Consider the following 19,056-nt stretch of genomic DNA (forward strand, 5'->3'; position numbering starts at 1 on the left):
ACTGGCCTCCTGAAGCTCCACAAGTGTACCATAATGCTGAGTGGACACGAACTGGCGGATATCCATTTTGAGCATGCTCAAGTATCGGGTCATGTGAGCTTGCTCAAAAGCAGCACCTTAGGACAGAAAAGATCCCTCTCAGTAAACTTCTTGGTGATCTCAGTCATCAACTCAGTCCCCTGCCTCAGATCTAAATACTTTTGAGCCAACCTCTCTGTCTCCACCAATGGAACATAGCTCATGTGAAACATCTCAGAGAACTGCTCGCATGTCACAGCAGCCCTCTGCTTAGGAGTGTACGAGCTAGTCAATAACCTCCACCAGTCCTTCGCCCCTGACCGGAGAATGTTCAGGGCGCACTTGACCTTCTAGTCAGCAGGGCAGGAGCATGTAAAGAAACACCCCTCAACATAGGACAACCACCTTATCGCAATGATCGGGTCCTGAACTCCATCGAACATTGGGGGCTTCGTATTATCGAAGTCCCGGTACTAGAAAGCTCTCTCCCCATGAATCCCTGCGGCTGCAACAGTCGTGGTAGCTGCAGCCTGTAATAACAACAACCTCAGAAAGTGCAGCATAATGATCGTCGAAAAGCTCAATCATGGCGGTCTTGATAGACCCAAATAACTCCAGAATCGATCCCCATACAGCAGTAACCACTTCAGCAGAAATCATCTCCCGAATCCGATCCTCGGTCAAACATGGCCTATCATGGCCGCCCGCTCCGACACCTGAACCTGATCCCCTCGTGACCACCATACTGAAAATAAACCATAATATATTAGACAAGACACATTTCATACCATACAAGCTATTCTAAATAGACGAATCCTTTAGGGGTTGTGACTTCCTCGCTACGCGTACGAGTCCCATGCTTCTGGTAGTAGGGACCATACTACCCTCCACACCTACCCGTATTTGTCTCAGAGGATCATCATAACTGCCCTAACAGTACAACACCAGGATACGCATACATCCTATCCTCACTCTTTCGAGAATAGCTAAACATTCCTCAACTGGCCGGCTGCTCACACATAAAATCATCCATGAAACTTTCACTAACCTACAACACTCGTGTATGCTAATCATAGATAACATTGGATCCTATAGATAGTCGAATACTTGATTCAACCGTAAGCCCACAACCAGACAATGAATAGGGAAATAAGGATAAACCAAACATTCTCAGGCTATAAAATCTTAGTTATGTACAAATACACTAAGCAACTACTGTAATGATGTCAATTTCACACAAGATAACACTAGGCTATCATGTATCATATCAGGAAATTCTATCATGTAGTTCCTGAAGATCCATACCCTATCACTAGCATGCTGTTTTGCCATAAACATAATATCAAATACAGTGTGTAATTTGGGGTATACTTTCTTGCTCCGGCTGATCCTACACATCACATCCTTCCTTGGTTACTTTTGAAAACAATTTGAAAACCATTTTAAAACTTTTGAAGTTCCCTAATTTAAGTTTGGATTCACACGAATGTTCATCCAATTCTCTCAAACCAAGGCTCTGATACCAACTTGTAACATCCTAAAAATCAAAAAAAATTTAATTTTTCAATAACAATCATTATCCATAATTGTTTTACAAGAAAATCCATTGTTTCAATGGTAAAATCATATCAGAGTGTCCCAAAAGTCAATATCAGGAATATAGGAAGAACTGCATGATTAGGCCTTCGCTTTCCCACGATCCTCAGAAGTACCTGAAACAATAAACTAAAACTGTAAGTCAAAGATTAGTGAGTTCCCCCAAAGTACCATCATACAACATAACAATCAAAACATGCAAATATGAGCCTTCAGCCTGACTGGACTGCCTCGCAGGGCCTACAACCTATCTGGACCACTCTACAGGCCTTCGGCCCGACTGGACCGCTTCGTAGGGCCTACAGCCTATCCAGACCACCCCGAGTGTCTTGGCCTTCAGCATAAAGCAGGACCGCCTCAACTCAACCACAATATGTTGACATATGTAACAAACAAACATAAACAAAGAACCAACAGATACAGATAACCATACATATCTACTAATCAACCATATACTAGCATAACATTATCCTATAACCAGGATACATAATCTAGTAGGTCGGCAGTGGTGCCTTCGACCCACGAGTACAGTGAGGAAAACTCATTTCTCAGATCGAACAAAAGCTGAATAATCTCTGCTCCGAATACCGGCTCTACCCGTCACCTATTATTTAAATCATTGTCCAACTTAAAATTAATATCAAATTACCCAATATACCCTTTGGTCGAAATTGGTCAAACTCAACAAACCAACCAATCAACCCAGCCGAGTACGTTAGGCGTACTCATATGTATGCGGGGCGTACTCCGCTTGACTGAGAAGTCGGGACTTAGACAACATAAGTGTAGTGGACCATTTGGTACGCCCATCGTATGCACCTCGTCAGCCACCCTTCTCAATAAGAGCTTAATACATTAAGTCCTTACGTCCAAAACCATATCTAAGCCCAAAATAACATTATAAGTCATAAAGTTTCCAACTTTATGACTTTACATGGCTAGAAGTGCGTAATACCAACAAACCCTAACTTGTTAATCCATTAGGACATCCTAGCACATGCATGGGGAAAAACAAAGAGCCAAGATCACATTTTTATGCTTCTAGACATCTCAAAACGTTTGCAAGTACAACTTATATAGGTTAGAGCATGCCATACTCATAAAGGTCAATACTTGGGACCAAATCGCTTCATGAATCAAGACTAAGAAGATCTAAAGAAATGCAAGCCAAGTTCGAAACTTTATACCTCCAAATGATGCCAAAAGATGATGCTATTCTGGATTTAAAGAGTCCTCCTCCTCCAAGATGATCTTCTCTTCTTCCTTTCTCCTTGAAGACTACCAAAATACACACACAAAGCTCAAAAAGGATTTAGATGGAATAGAGTTTTCTTTGGGAGGAAAAAGTGGGTTGGAGGCTGATGAGGGAATGAGCTTTAGGGGGATAATGATGGATATAAAGGGTCCAAACCATAAAAATTAGGGTTTGTGGATCAGGCATGTACGCCCCACGTACGCTTTGTACGCCCAACGTACGTGAGCTCGAGCCAAAATTACAAAAATGCCACTATTTTGCAACATTTCTCATACACAAGGGCTAAAATGCAATCAATATTCATACTTAGGGTTAAAATTGGAAATACATCATCATCAGAATGTTACATGAGTATCCTTTATTCTCGAAGTTCACAAATAGAGATTACAAGTACAACCAGCATACTTTCAACCTACTCATTAAGGATACAAAAGACATTCTAAATGAATTAGCGGGCATCATTATTTATAGTGAATGGATCAAACCTAAAACCATAATGGGCCAAGCCTATTAGCCCGTAGGCCCATGGATGGTGTCAACCAATCATAATCCACTATGTAGTAGCTTTTGGAACATTCATCATGGTGGCACATCATGATCCATAGTGGAACAACATGATGCAAGAGTGGCACATCAAGATTACTATGGCACATCAACCATGAATATGGCACATCATGAAATAATCCTTGAGCATCTTCAACTTCTGAGCATCCTTGGACAATCTTTATCATCATAGTGAACATCAGAACATAAGTGGAACATCAAGGATACCACGATACATCAAGGAACACAAGTGGCAAACCTTGCACCAAGATTGCACATATTGTACAAGCAATGGTGCACCTTATCCAAGTGTGGCACATCTTCCTCCAATATGGCACTCATTCCTTAAAAATGGCACACATTACTTCAATTTGGCGCATCTTACTTCTAGTTAGCACACCTCCTTCGTAAATGGTACATCTAGACTCCAAAGTGGCATACTCTCACCATAGTGGCACATCAAGCTTCATGAGTATCACACTTGCTTCTCGGGTGGCACATCTAGACATTATATGGAACACCTTCAACCTAGTCGGTGCATTCATGCCTATGAATGACACATCTTGGTCATGGATGGCGCATCCATTCACCAAGGTGCTCCATTTTTTCCCAGGTGCTCCATACCCCTTTTAGAAGATTCGTTCATTTGTCACTTGATATGTTCCTTTGTCAGATGATCCATTCCCTTCTCATATGATTCATTCCTTTTCCACATGCTCCATGAACCCCAAATGCCCCATTGAGTTCCAAGTGCTCAATTGAACTCAAATGATCCATGCGAATGCTCAAGTCATATTTACCAGTAATAGATAATAATTGGTGACTTCCTCTAAACCAACCTTCATTTTTTTCAACTAGTCATCATGTTCAACATTAAACACTCAAGTTTTTCATAATCGTCACCATCACACATATTTTCTTTGACACATGAGTGAGTATTTATACGGTGGAAACATTCTAGGTTTGCGAATCAACATCAATATATTTCCATGATTGTCTTTTCAAACCAATTTTTAAACGTTGTGGGTCCAAGACCACCCACCACCTGAAATCAGGAATAGGTCGGTTATATGTGGTTCTTATGAATATGAATGAAAAGGAATATGGATGAGAGTTGTGGTAATATAAGACAATGATAATGCTCTTTGGTGTTTATTGATGAAAAGGAAAGGGTTTCATGTTGGGGTGATAGAGATGTGTGCAAAAAAAGACATATGATGAGTTGATGATGTTCATGGTCAACAAAGAATGAGTGTTGAGGATGGGGTTGTCTCTAGTTTGTGTTTGTCAATGGAAGCGGTAACGTGTTTCCATGTATAAATATAAGATAATATTAATGGGCATCGCCGTCATTATTAATATTATTGTTATTGTTATTATTGTTATACCACATCAGTTTCGAGTAATGAAAAATTTTCTATGTTCCTTTGCGTAATTTTGTAAAAGAGAAGATTGAAAATTTTCAATGACGATTCATTTAAAAGGTAAAAAAAAATTATATATTGGCATTTTAGGGAAGCTTCATACTATAATAACTTTCTCAAGAAGTAACCTAAGTAGATAAGATTTTTCGTTCGTTCAATCTTCTTTAATAAAATTTATAGTTACCATACATTATTGTAAATAAATTAATGTTATTAATACATCTTTAAATGTACTTCTTTTCTTAAAGATGTTGTATACTATTATTAGGTGCGTTCAAATTCATTTGAGATGCTACATGAATTCGATGTTGAACTCTTCTTGTTTACATTTTCACTTAATTAGAAATGTTGAACCGTTTCCATGACATCATCATGTATTACATATTGGTTCTCCATTTTCATGATGATGTCTCATTGAGAGTTCCCAACCACAATTCGGTCCACTGATAGGATTTTATATTTAGTTTATAAATTTTATTGTAGTTGCTTTCTTTCAACTATATATATATATATATATATATATATATATATATATATATATATATATATATATATATATATATATATATATATATATATTCCACTAAAATCATCCCTTAAGTACAGGTAGTTTATCCATTTTCTTTGCACTATAACGTTATATGGTGTGTAGCGGGAAAGCTGAGCTGGAGGAATTTCCGTACCTCGGAACACAATACCGAGGGTGTGGAAAAGGCTGCGGGATTCAAGTAAGGGAAATGCTCCCGGTGTTCTCTCTCCTTCTTTCATTCGTCTATTTATTTCTACTAGCCGTTCGAACGATTATTTTTATAAAAAAAATTCTTTTTTTTTTCTTTAATAACGGCTACAACTCGAGTGTATATATATATATATATATATATATATATATATATATATATATATATATATGGTTAGTGTAAGAAAATCGGGATAATAATAGCCTTGGAAATTCTGAGAATTGTGGTTTCACTTTCAGATTAAAGTATTTGGGTGGTACTCTCAATCTTTAATCGGATAAAACTCAGAATTGAGAGCAAGAACAGAAAATATGGTTGTTATGAATTTCGTGATTGTTGTTGTCCCAGGAAAAATGATGACAAAAAAGATTAAGTAGTTCATTTTTCTGAAAACTGTCAAGACAATTTTTTTGTCCAAAAACTACTCCAACTGTCAAAACCAATAACAGTCACCAAAAACGGATTTTTAATAAAGGTCAAAATGAAGTAAAAAACCGGGTTCATTTACAGAAAATTCAGATTTCGACCCCAGCCAGGGGCTGCCGCCCCTTAGACCCCGCTCCCAGGGGCGCTGCCCCCGGACCCCTGTTCGTTTAGGGGCTTCGCCCCTAAATGACAGTCTACTTTGAATCTTGAATAAATTTAAACAAGTGTGCACTCCGCACCTTCCTTACTTGTTTAATATTCATCAAGATTGATTTTTGGTCAACAAGTCAATCCATTACACTTAAATACACATTGATGATACAAAATCACCAACATTTAGGTTATTGTGTGGATAGTAATTATTATGTGGATGTAGGGATGATTGTGATATTATCATTTTTTATTAATTTAAGAAAGTGATTATCCTATTAAATTAAATTAAGAAAATAAATTAGTTGCATCTAATTAAAAGGGAATGTTGGTTTCTTTTGGAAACGTTGGTTTACTACATTTAGCATTCCATCAAAATAGGAAAATTTTGTTTCTTTTGGTAACCGATTACCACATCCCCAAAATCTCGCACAAATCCAACTCAATAACAATTTCTTTGGAACACAATTATACTTGTGAGGATACAAAAAAGATCGTGTAGTGCAAACGTTCATAATACAATGTTATGAAAAGAATGAGGAACAAATGATCAAGTTCACGATTTAATTAGGAATTCAAGTCGAAGTTCAACAAATGTATTTATCTATGTGTTCTAATAGAAGATAGATTGTTAATTGAATGATTATTGTTTTTTTTTATTACAACTTAATTGGTGGAATTGGTATTTAGGGTTTCGTTAGAATGGTTTGAATTCTTTAAGAAGCATTTTTTATGATTTACGAGTTAACATTTTGTTTTTTTTTCTTATTTCCTTGTAAAGTTGTTGTATGGTTTAACGGTTATGTTATAATGATTTGAATGCTTTAAGAAGTTTTCTTTTACGAATGTATTTTTCTACGTGTTATGATAAAATGGATGTTGTTAATTGAACAATTGTACTTTTTGCTGAAAACTAAATTGGCGGAATCGGTTTTTGGGGTTAATGTTTGAAAGTTAGTTTATGTGAAATGGTTTTTGGATTTTAATTTGCAAATTTAAGTTTTATTCTAATAGAATCTTTGAAATATATGGCTTATAGAAGTATGCATTATTAATATCATACGAATTCTTAAAGAATACATATACTAATTTAGTGGGATGATAAATTGGTTTTTAATTATAGTTACAAAGAGTATCTTATCGTTGTTTTGTATACTAATATATAAATGTGAATTAATGGTGAAATGTTGCAGTATAGTTATGGTAAACTACTAATAGGAAAGATTATTATGGAAGTGGCGCAAAAAAGGGTTGAAGAAATTTCCGGAAAGTGAAATAATCATAGAATGGCTAGAGAAAAACTAAGTGTTATTTAATGAAATTGATTTTATAACAGAAACAAAAAAAGACTAAGTGAAATTAATTAGGATAAGAATCAAATGAATTAAATTAAAATGTAAGTTTACAAAATTATATTTTTGAAATGATTGACCTACATTGATTCTTACATCCACACAATAGATAGGTAAAACACACGAACACATTGGTTTAGTACATTTAACATTCCATCAAAATAGAAAAAGTTTGTTTCTTTTGGTAACCGATGACCACATCCCCAAAATCTCGCACAAATCCAACTCAATAACAATTTCTATTGGAACACAATTATACTTGTGATGATACAAAAAAGATCGTGTACTGCAAACGTTCAAAATACAATGTTCTGATCACGATTTAAGTAGGAATTCAAGTCGAAGTTCAAGAATGTATTTTTTTTGTGTTCTGACAGAAGATAGGTTGTTAATTGAATGATTATTGTTTTTTCATTACAACTTAATTGGTGGAATTGGTATTTAGGGTTCTTTTAGAATGGTTTGAATTCTTTAAGAAGCATTTTTTATGATTTACGAGCTAACATTTTGTCTTTTTTCTTATTTCCTTGTAAAGTTGTTCTATGGTTTAACGATTATGTTATAATGGTTTGAATGCTTTAAGAAGTATTCTTTTACGAATGTATTTTTCTACGTGTTCCAATAAAATGGATGTTGTTAATTGAATAATTTTACTTTTTGCTGAAAACTTAATTGGCGGAATCGGTTTTTGGGTTAATGTTTGAAAGTTAGTTTATGTGAAATGGTTTTTGGATTTTAATTTGAAAATTTAAGTTTTATTCTAACATAATCTTTGAAATATATGGCTTATAGAAGTATGCATTGTTAATATCATACAAATTCTTAAAGAATACATATACTAATTTAGTGGGATGATAATTTTTTTTTAATTATAGTTAGAAACAATATCTTATCGTTGTTTTGTATACTAATGTAACATCTTGTTTTGAGGTACTTTCATTTTTGACCCTTATATTGAGATTTATCGCATTTTGGCCCTTATAATGTAATACTTGTGGCTGGGAGGGGCTGATATTGCCACTTTTGGATTTTTGGGGCAGAGCCACGTACGTTGAGCGTACGGGGTGAAGTCCTAAACCCTAATATTTAGGGTTTGGACCCTATTTATTCATCATTAACTCTCAACCTTGGCTCCTTTTATCAGCCTCCATCCTCTCAAAGCGTCCTTGCAACCCTAATCCACCTTGTGAAGCATTTCTAAGCTTGAGTGTGTGTGTTTTGTGCCTTTGAAGAAGAAGGAGGGAAGTAGATGCAATCTTGGAGGAGTAAAGTACTTTAGATCCAGAATCACACCATCATTTGGCATCACTTGGAGGTATAAAGTTCTGAACTTGGTGAAGTTTTACTTAGATCTTGTTTTGGGCTTTGATTTTAGGTTCCTTTTATCCCAAATGTGGTGATTCATGAGCATAGCATGTTCTTGACCCAATAAGTTGTCATTCATACCTTAGGAGGGGTCTTGAGTCATAAAAATGTAGTCTTGGGGGTTAGTTTCACTCCATGCATGCTATAGAAGGTCTTAATGCATTAAGATGTTGAGTTTTTGTGTATTAAGCACTTATTGGACATGCAAAGATTTAATTAAAACCTTAGATTCAGTTTATCCAAAGATTTAATACTAGAAGTCAGATTTGATGATGATCCTAGATTGCTTGAAACTCAAATTAAATCAAATGGCCGAGTCTCGTTACATTAGGAGCTTTTCTTTGAACATTAAGTTTAAAAACACTATTAGATCTTCAATTTTGCATCCAATTTCATATTTCCTTCTAAAAATCTCCAATCATACACTCTCCAAAGCTCTAATTCGTTTGAATGAAGAGAATGAAGGGAATTAGGAATCTTCGTTCTAACCTTTGATATTATGGAAAAATTGGTTCCTAAACTTTTAAGTTTAAAATTTATTTCCTAACTAACTCTCATTGAACGATAATTGGGTAGGCTTTAAGACCCAACCCTAATGCTTTCATGATGTTTTTGTTTATTGTTGTCTACTAACCTTCAATATTTTGATTCAACTCTAATGTGACTTTCTAAATAAAAAATTATGCGTATCTTATATTCTAATTTAATCTTAGATGATAAATTTAATATTATTAAGTCCAAATAACAATTAAACAGGCTTATAAGTTGCCATTCCTTTGTTTTTAATCTTAAAGTTTTCAACTTCTGCTTTCACCTAATGAATTAATGGAACAATTTATCTCTATCTATATATATATATATATATATATATATATATATATATTAAAAGATAAACATGATGCCATCACCTTCAACAATAAGAGTCATTCATTGTGTTTCCTTGATTAATTTCGACCCTTAGATCATTTTGATGATGTCATCCTAAAATAAAATAAAATAAAATTAATATTTACTAAATTTGAAAGCTTGACTAATTGATTTAATGTTAACAACATTTATAAAAGGAATGTATACAATTCATTTAAACCTCATCATAATTTTTGAAAGCAAATTTCGTTCATTCCTAATTAAAATCATGTTATTAGCTGTCACCTTTCGTATATTCTTTCAATTCACATCTATTATATGAAACGTATCTACAAGATTACGGGATATCTTCGCTTAATTTCAAAGAATCAAAGAATACGAAATTTGATATCATTTCCATAATTATTTGTTGAAAGTTATGTATAAATCATGTGTTGTTGTTCGTACATTATGTTTTCTTCAGACCTTTTGCATCATCACGTCCGAACAACATCACCCTTTGCAACATCACGTTCGTCATCCATATTCCTTCTTTAATATGATGTTCTTAATTTTTATTAATTGCATTCGATTTTTTAATTCTCATTAGTGTCGTATTTGACGGTGATATTTGAATGTATAAATAATCTTGATTATAAATGTTAATATTAGTTTTTCAATCTTTTACTTTTGCCATTTTAACCTTGCATTTGATGTTGCACTCTACATGTTTGATAAAATGTCATGAGAAAAGCACAATGACTTTTGATTAATTGTATGTATGTATGTATGTGTGTCTTACGTAATTAAATTTTTCTGAGATGGTTTGGATTGCACAGTAGTTGATGATTGAAAACTACCATTTACCCTTCCATGTTTTTAATTATCAATATTATACTGCTATTAGATTGACATATTTGCCCATAATTCTTAGTTTTTAACAGATTTAGTTAATAACAATGTACTTTGACTTTAATCTATAATGTTTTGAATTGCAATTTCTAAATTTCTTTTGAGTTGTTGTAACTGTGTTCAGTGGATATAAAGTGCATTGTAATTTCTATTTTGTTTTTAACATATTTAGTTAATAACAATGTGGGTATGTGTTTTTTTATTTAAAAAGTCAAAGCTCTTATTTCAACATTTTTCCCTAATCTGTCCATGTCTTTAAAATGCCATATCTCGGTCATGGGAAACCCTTTTTGGTCGAAATCAGTGAACAATGTTTCATATTTAAGACGATCAATCTTGAAAATAGCATAGTTATGAAAAATTATAAAGTAGGATAAAAATTATAAGATATTAATAGATTTGTAAAAAGTACAATTAGTAAAAGCGTTATGGTTATTACAAAAAAATAAGACCGTTAACATTAGTAAAAATGCAATATATAAACTAAATTATCACAATACTAATGAAATGTCATTATTTGATATTTCATAGGGAAAACTGCAATAAAGTCCCTACATATTGGCCTCATAATCGATTTAGTCATTATATATTTTTTTTATTCAATTAAGTCCCAAATACCGGAAATCGTATTCAATTTAACCATTTGACCCGGTCAACAGGTCATCCAACTTTCAAAAATTACATTTTTGGCCCAGATTTCAAAATTTATTACAAATTTGGTCCAAAATTTACACTTTTGGCCCAGGTTTTAAATTTTGTTACAAATTTGGTCCAAACTTTACCCTTTTTGCCCAAATTTTAGAATTTTATTATGAATTCATCCTAACTTTAGTTTTTTTACAACTTTTTTCTCAAAAAATTGTTTCTAATATGTTTTTTCTTTATAAGATCATAATTATACAAAAAAAACGTATTTTCACATAAAAATCTTATATTTTCTATATAAGAAGTTTTTTTAAAAAGTTTTTTGTATATGAAATATCTAGTTATAAAAATATGTATTTATTAAGTATATAAATATATACAACCCAGTTTTTATAAAAAAATATATACAAAAACGTATTTTACAAAAAAAATGTATACAAACACCTATCACCTTTATATATATATATATATATATATATATATATATATATATATATATATATATATGCACACAAATAGGTGTGTATCTATATTTTTTTTATAAAATCGTGTTCGTTTATATTTTTTTTTATAAAAACGTGCTTGAATAATTTTTTATATAATACGTGTTTGTGTACATTTTATAAAATCATGTTTGTATACATTTTATAAAAACGTGTTTGAATAATTTTTTTATATAATATGTGTTTGTATATATTTTATAAAATCGTGTTTGTATACATTTTATAAAATGTATACAAACACGTATTATATAAAAAATTATGCAAACACGTTTTTATAAAAAAATGTAAACAAACATGATTTTATAAAAAATATATAGATAAAATAGGTGTTTGTATACATTTTTTTTGTAAAATACTTTTTGTATACATTTTTTTTATAAAAACGAATTTGTATATATTTATATACTTAATAAATACCTATTTTTATAACTAGATATTTCATATACAAAAAACTTAAAAAAAAAGTTTTTATATAGAAAATATAATATTTTTATTTGAAACTACATTTTTTTTTGTATAAATATGATTTTATAAAGCAAAAACATATTAGAAACAATTCTTTGAGAAAAAAAAGTTGTAAAAAAAAACTGAAGTTAGGATGAATTCATAATAAAATTCTAAAATTTGAGCAAAAAGGGTAAAGTTTGAACCAAATTTGTAACAAAATTTAAAATTTGGGCCAAAAGTGTAAAATTTGGACCAAAGTTGTAATAAATTTTGAAATCTGGGCCAAAAATGTAGTTTTTGAAAGTTGGATGACCTGTTGACCAGGTCAAAGGGTTAAATTGAAGACGATTACCGGCATTTGGGACTTAATTGAATAAAAAAAATATATAGGGACTAAATCGATTATGAGGCCAATATGTAAAGACTTTATTGCAGTTTTCCCTATTTCATATAATTCAAAGATATTACCAAATTACATTGATGATATACCAAAATTATTCAAAGTTGCGCCAACTCTATTGCAAAGTTTTTGCGGAAACCAAATAAATAAGAACAAACATAAAAGCCAACACTTATATTCATAATCAATTTAAAATAAACCAATCATGATTTAGAAAATAATTTCGATTGATGATATACTAAAATCCATATAACATTTAGCATTCCATAAATTATACTCTATGACTTTATTTGAATAAATGATATAGTTGTCAATATTTAATGCAATGAAAAAACAGTATACTGGTTGTCAATATAGATTTAAATTAAGTAACCTTATTATAGAAGGAACGTGTAATTATAATGTTTATGCTCATATAACAATATAATTGAGTAACATTTTTAAATAATTGAAAAACATAGAATAATAACAAATGGAAAATAGTTAATTCAAAAATACCAAAAATTGTCATGTGACAAAATAATTGAGAAAATGAGATATGACAAAATGATTCTTATTTATCAGGATAGATTTTTATAATGTTGCTTTATCTTTTTTTTATTGAGTCGACTTGTTATAACTTTATATGTATTTTTTTTATATGTTCCCCGCGTTTAAAATTTTATATTTTGACGACTTACATGCTTCCTTTATCAAATTCAAAATTTCCAAAATCGGATTCCGATTGTAACCTAGCAATTTAATCGTTATTAATTTCATCTATAATTTCACCCAATTTAAATTTGTATTTTCTTATATAAATTTTTTTAATGATCCCGATTTTTTTCCTCCAAAAATATTTCAAACATTTATTTTTTACGTGTTCCTTTTATCAAATTTAAATTTGTATTTTCCTTATAACCATAAAAAATTTTATTTTGATAACTTATGCGTTTCCTTTATCAAATTTAAACTTTCCAAAATCGGATTCAATCGTAACCTACCAATTTAATTATCATTAATTTCATCCATAATTTTACCCAATTAAAATTTTTGTTTTTCATATATAAAATTTTTTAATGAACCCGATTTTTTTCCTCCAAAAATATTTCAAACATTTATTTTTAAATAATGTTGTCCCATTATAATTATTACTTTCCTCATATAAAAGAATAAAACGTACCAATATGCCTATATATATATATATATATATATATATATATATATATATATATATATATATATATATGAGGCTTGGGTAATATGTGACTGTTATGTACCTAATATTAGGTATAGAACCATCAAAAACTACATAATTTTAATAAAATTCAATCAAATATTTCTACTATATTTCTTATATCCTCTATTAGAGCTTATGTTAGACTTTGTATATATTTTTTATGAAGTTTTGTAAGTTTAATTTTGCACCACAAACCGTGTATAAGAATATTTTACCAACTACATGTAGTTTGGTATATTGAAATTTATTACAAAAAACTAAAGTGAAAGATTGAAATTGTTCATTAAAAACACGATAAACCCTATCCCATAGTCCATAAAAAAAACAATGTAAATATACGTAAGTTAGGTGTCGGAGGAAGTTATTAAGCTTCTACTAGAGGTTTAGTAAAAAAAACACATTCGAAATACATAGATGTTGGGCATGAATTCCAAAATAAAAAATAATATGAGTTCAAAAGCAATAGGAATAAGCTAACAGTGAAAGAAAATTGCGTTTTTTTAATAAAAAATGAAGTCAAATTAGATAATTCTATACCTAATATTACATACATAACAACCACATTTCACTTTTCCTATATATATATATATATATATATATATATATATATATATATATATCGATTTTATAAGCAATATTAACACTAAAACAAAGTGATTAATTTTTTTTTTGTATAACATTCCAACCTAATTTGTTTTATCTTTATATAGTAACAATAAAATTTATAAATTTACACAACAAATATATATATTTCGAATTTTGTCATAGTATTATACCTTACAAAATACAATTCCCTCAAAAATAATATTGGTCGGTAATTTCATTCATAATTTCACCCAATCAAAATTTGTATTTTTCTTATATAAAATGCTTTAATGATCCCGATTTTTTTTCCTCCAAAAGTATTTTCAAGCATTTTATTCTTAGATAATGTTGTCCATTATAATTATTATTTTTCTCATATAAAATAATAAAACTTACCAATATGCCTATATATTTACATTTAACTTTTATAAGCAATATTAACACTAAAACAAAGTGATGGATTCAAGTATTGATTCATATTCTTCTTCTTCTTCAAAAAAAAAAAAAAAATAATAAAAAAAAAAAAAAGTCTTATCCCTAATTTTTACCCATCATTCTTTCGTCAAATTACAAAATTTAATTATCTTTGACTTTAAACGTACTCATATGTGACGAGAAATGTCGTTCAACTAACAAAACAAAAAATATTGTCTACAAAAAGGTCATTCAACGATTATAGATATTTATCGATTCCAATGTATATTCTATAAATTTCAATAATACCAATAATCATAATTTTTTTAATAAATATTATGCAATATCTGTGTAGACGTTTGGATGTTTTTTTTATGCGTTCCCCCGCGTTTAACGCGGGTTATAATCTAGTTAATTATGAAATGAGATAACCAATTGTTTATAAGATGAATGAGACAAGGAATTAGTTAGCACTTTGGTTTTTTTCAAAAAAAAAATCACTAAAATTATATAAAAAGTTGCGCATTTTAAGAACATAAAAGTGAAAAAAAAAATTTGTGATCTCTAAGTATTTTTTTTATGTATTTTTAGGGTTTTTTTAAAGGTTATATATATATATATATATATATATATATATATATATATATATATATATATATATATATATATAATATTTTTAAAATGCAAAATAATTGAAAATATTCGAAAAATTTCAAATATTATTTTCGTCGTTTATATTTTCCAAAAAAAAAAAATACCAAAAAAATAAAAAAAATTAAAAAATATACCTTTTTTTTACATATTTTAGTAGAATATTAGAATATTTTACATATCTGACAAATTTAGTAGAATATTCTAACATTCTAAAAATCACATTAGAATATTTACGGTGTAATATTCTATTAGAATATTTCACGTATTTTTCAAAAAAAAAACGATAATTTTTTTATTTTTATTTTTATTTTTTTTAGGTAATTAAAGTGACGTAAATAATAATTAAAAATAGAATTTTCAGATTTTTCTTTTTATTTTGTATTTTAAAATTATTTTTAGATTTGGTTTTACGGTCTCAGCATGGTCTCAAATGAACCTGAACATATATATATATATATATATATATATATATATATATATATATATATATGAGAAAAATAAAATAAAATTCTGAAAATCGAGTTGAACGGGTAATCATGTCGGTTGAACTAAAAAATGATTATAAAACATTGCTAAATTCTTGCATTTTTTTTCTTAAAATATCAATTTTTTAAGTTATAATTCGTTAATTTAATTACTTGAGGGTCACAGGTTTGTAATGGAGACGACATCTTGTTCAAACCCCTTCACCATCATTTGGATCCACATGTAAGCATAGATACAGCAAGAGTCAGAAACACTTGCATTATAATTCAAAGTTTCAAGCAATCACCACTTCGGTTTCAGTCTAATTTTTTCCTTAAAGTTTGTCTCGGACTCTATTGGCTTAATAGCCCTATCCCCTAGTCCTCACCAAACCCTACAATCAATCTACCTGATTCAAAAATAATCGACAGATGGCTACAAGATTATGAGTGGCAGCAACTAGGAAGTTAGTGCTTAAGACTCTCAAGTCTTAACGCTTTGGGACCACCTTCGACTTCTTCCAACATATCCAATTTAAAGGTTTAAGTAACCACGGTTTCTAATTCTTTTGCACAATTGCACATGATTGATCTTATGAGTTGTGGTAGTGTTACTTAGGATATATCTGTCGTTAAGCTATCATTTGACAAATAATGATGGTAGTGATGGTCATATGTTTATATTACGTATGATTTTCAAATTAATTTTGAGTTGATGATCTGTTATTGTTCATTTGGATGGAGTGTAGGTGTCAATTCAATTTGGAGGAGAGTAGTTTGAAGACACGTGTTTCTTTCAACTTTCTATCTTTCTAACTCCTTTTTCAAATAGAAAATTTATTGTTTGTTACTTCGTTTTATTAGTAGTAAATAGCAGTTCTACTACACTTTTTGTTCGGTTGAAGACACCTATGCTAATCAGTATTGTAAAAAATTCGAGTAGGTCTCAATTAATTTCTGATGAGTCATAGGCGCTACCTGACCGACATGAAAGCGTCTGACAATTAATTCATGCTTACACAAAGAGCGAGCAGTAGCAAACGATGAAATTTTAACATTTTGAAGAAAAAAAATTACGCAATAGAAACTATTTAAAGAATGATTAGTGTTGTATTAATCATATTAACCTATTTTTTTATGATATTAATTGTATTTACGAACTTTGTTATGATTTAGTCATATTTAATTTTTTAAAAATCAACAAAATAGCAATTTAAGGTTCCCAATTAATCCGCGATTGATCTCTTAACCGCAATCCATTGACTAGCTAAGAGCAAAATGATTAACATATACTATGACGTAATGTTATTGTCATCTCATCACTCCATTAACTTTAACCTCTAATTAAATAATTTTACCAATGGTTAATCTCTTTTATAGCCTTTTCTATAAATTTAACAGTTGTATCATTATCTATTTAAAGTGTTCTATATAAGACCCTCCATCTAATTAGTTATTTTTAAACATACATCATATTTTAATACAAACTATTCTAATAATTATTATCAATAGACATTAACAATTAAATAATTAGAAATACAAAAATATATTTTTTTCAAAAGAAATATATTACAATACATCGTTCAGAAAATAATATGTTATAATACATCGTTCGAAGATAAATATATTACAATAAGATACATCTTAAAACATATTTTAAAACCTACTGTAACGTCTCATTTTCACATCAAAATTTTTTCATTTTTAATAAAGGTAAAACTGCTCATTTTGAAATACAAGTTACGAAAACCATTTATTCCAAGTTACATTTATCGTATATCAGAGTAATATAATCATGCACATCCTCAAAGTTGTTGATGAGTGTGTATAGTCACACTTTTGCCTTCCCACAAACCGATGACACCCGAAAAACAACAGCAACTAGGTAAGCATAAACCTTAGTGAGTTTCCCCCAAAATACCCCATACAACAAACATAGTAGCACGCATAATGGGTCAACAATCATCAGATTGGATTATCCCGGGTGTGTTGGCCTGCCGCCTCAACCCAACCTGTAACATCCTGTTTCCCGTCATTTCTTATTTCAGGGTCGTGGGACGGAAGTCTATTGTGTAAAGGCTTTGGGCCTTAAGGAGGTAAGTTTTAGACCTTTTGGAAGGAGGCAATGATGGTTATGAGATCTAAACCTTTGAATCGTGTTTTGGGCCGAAGGGTAGAACGAGAAAAGTCATAGGTCGAGTTTTTGCATGAAATATGGATTTTTATTCAAGAAGTTTGTAGTCTAAGATACTTAGATAATATTGTATATATCTTCAATACCTTTCCGTGGATATAAAGAACGTCAAAAACGGAGTTGGAACGAAGAAGTTACTACCGTTTGAAGTTAGGACGATTTTTGGGTTAGCCGTATACGCTGGGCGTACGGGGAGTACGTTGGGCGTACTAGGGCATCCATAGTACGCTGGGCGTAAATTGAGTACGATGGACATATCAGTGTCCAAACCCTATTTTCGTGGTTTTAGCCATATTTAAGCTCCTTAACTTCCCCAAACTCACTCCATTCTCAGCCTCCACCTCTCTAACACCCTCTCTTGAAACCCTAACCCTAGTTTGAGCCTTGTGAGCAAAAATAAGGTGTTTTTAAGTGCTTTGGAGTGTTCTTGGTGCACATTGGAGAAGAAGGAACTCATTCAAGAAGTGTTGGTTGCGTTAGGGCATGTAGATCCAGACCTTGTTCACTTTGATCTTTCTTCTGGAGGTATAAAGTTTGAATTTTGATGTTGAAATTGTTAGATCTAGCTAGTTTTGGGTGTTATGAGCTTTTGGTCACTTTATTGCATAAAGTTTAGATCTTGGAAGTTTGTGACCTTGTTATGGATAAAGTTTGAAACTTTATCCATCTAAACATCATATTGATTCGGATATGAAGGTTGGAGACTTGGACTTAACGGATTAAGTTGGAAAAGATGCACTTTTGGTCCCATTTATGACTTAAAGACTAGATCTTGTTTTTTAGGACCATTCTAATGGATAAAGTTGGAAACTTTATCCATTATGGAGCTATTAGGAACCATAAAAATGTGATCTTGGTCCTTCTATCCCTTCCATGCAAGAGTTGTGATGTCTTAATGGATTAATAA

The sequence above is a fragment of the Lactuca virosa genome, chromosome 2 (assembly GCF_052849685.1).
Source record: "Lactuca virosa cultivar CGN04683 chromosome 2, Lactuca_virosa_CGN04683_v6, whole genome shotgun sequence".
Taxonomy (NCBI): domain Eukaryota; kingdom Viridiplantae; phylum Streptophyta; class Magnoliopsida; order Asterales; family Asteraceae; genus Lactuca; species Lactuca virosa.